Source organism: Chiloscyllium plagiosum, unplaced genomic scaffold (assembly GCF_004010195.1).
Source record: "Chiloscyllium plagiosum isolate BGI_BamShark_2017 unplaced genomic scaffold, ASM401019v2 scaf_12876, whole genome shotgun sequence".
NCBI lineage: Eukaryota > Metazoa > Chordata > Chondrichthyes > Orectolobiformes > Hemiscylliidae > Chiloscyllium > Chiloscyllium plagiosum.
The window spans coordinates 1-1,452 of record NW_025206889.1 but is presented as its reverse complement, the minus strand read 5'-3'; positions in this window follow the sequence as shown (position 1 = coordinate 1,452).

Here is a 1,452-nt window from a genome sequence, read left to right as displayed (position 1 = left end):
AAAAGCGCAGCAGGTCAGGCAGCATCTAGGGAACAGGAGAATCGACGTTTCGGGCATTAGCCCTTCTTCAGGAATGAGGAAAGTTGGTCCAGCAGGCTAAGATAAAAGATAGGGAGGCCTGCTGGACCAACTTTCCTCATTCCTGAAGAAGGGCTAATGCCCGAAACATCGATTCTCCTGTTCCCTAGATGCTGCCTGACCTGCTGCGCTTTTCCAGCAACACATTTCCAATCTACACATGGAGGCAAGGATGTGGCTGAAGTACTAAAAGACTAATTTGCATTCATCTTTACCAAAGAACAAGCTATTGCCATGTCAAAAGAGGAGGTAGTTGGGACCCTGTAAAGATTTAACATTGATAAGGAAGAGAAATTTGATAAGCTAGCTGTACTTCAGGGGTAGAAGGACTTGGGAGTACATGTGCACAAGTCATGGAAGGTGGCAGGGCAGGTTAAAAAAAGGATGAACTTTATAAATAACATCAGAAATAACAAAGCCAGGAAACTATGATACACCTCTGTACAATACTGGTTTGGCGTCAGCTGGATTATTCTAATTTGGAGATGTTGGTGTTGGACTGGGGTGAACAAAGTTAAAAATCACACAACACCAGGTTATAGTCCAACAGGTTTAATTGGAAGCACTAACTTTCGAAGCGCTGTTCCTTCATCATGAATGAGCAGTGCTCCAAAAGCTAATGTTTCCAATTAAACCTGTTGGACTATAACCTGGTGTTGTGCAATTTTTAACTTTGGATTATTGTATGCAGCTTTAGACATGATACTCTGGGAAAAATTTAAGGCATTAAAGAGGATGCATCAAAGATTCATGACAATGGTTTCAGGAATGAGGAACAGAAGTCGTGAAGGTAGACTGGAGAAGTTGGGACTGTTCTCCTTAAAGAAGCTTGAGAAGAGGTTTGACAGGTATATTCAGAATCATGCATAGTCTGGGAGAAACTGGGGAAGACAGGGAGAAAGCGTTCTCATTGGTGGAAGGATTGAGAAACTTCAGCCACATCCTTGCCTCCATGTGTAGATTGGAAATGTGTTGCTGGAAAAGCGCAGCAGGTCAGGCAGCATCTAGGGAACAGGAGAATCGATGTTTCGGGCATTAGCCCTTCTTCAGGAATGAGGAAAGTTGGTCCAGCAGGCCGCCCTATCTTTTATCTTAGCCTACTGGACCAACTTTCCTCATTCCTGAAGAAGGGCTAATGCCCGAAACGTCGATAGGTTCAAGGTGATTGGCAAATGGTTTGAAGACAGTTTTAATTGTGGTTTTCAAAAGAAAATTGGGTCATTATCTGATTCTGAAGACAACAGGAAAAGCCAGGAGAATGTTAATAGATTAATTGGTCTTGAAGCAAGTCAGGTTTGACTTAACAAGTTTGAATGGCCTCCTTTCTAAGCTGTGATCTGAGGTGGCTTTGTCCACGTGATTTTACATATTAAG